Raw genomic sequence first — 443 nt, forward strand, 5'->3', positions numbered from 1 at the left:
AACATTAGAATCTAGATTCAATAATCTATAAGCCTTGGAATTTTCAGCATAACCTACGAAAACACTTCTAATACCTCTAGCTCCTAACTTTGATGATTTAGGGTCAATAATTCTATAAAATGCTAGTAGACAGCCCACCCTTAAATACATCAAGTTTGGTTTTCTTCCTTTCCATACTTCATATGGAGAGACATGTGTTTTCATAGATGTAATCCTATTGTGAACATGACATGCTGTAAGTAAAGCTCCCCCCCATAAATTATTAGGCAATTTAGAATTAAGAACCATAGAGTTAATCATATCGGTAAAGATTCTATTCTTTCTTTCAGCCAATCCATTTTGTTGAGAAGTAAAAGGGGCTGACTTTTGGTGAATAATTCCATGCTCTTCACAGAAAGCATCAAATTCATTTGAGAAATATTCACCACCTTTATCACTTCGAA

This window comes from Morus notabilis, unplaced genomic scaffold (assembly GCF_000414095.1).
Source record: "Morus notabilis unplaced genomic scaffold, ASM41409v2 Scaffold382, whole genome shotgun sequence".
Taxonomy (NCBI): domain Eukaryota; kingdom Viridiplantae; phylum Streptophyta; class Magnoliopsida; order Rosales; family Moraceae; genus Morus; species Morus notabilis.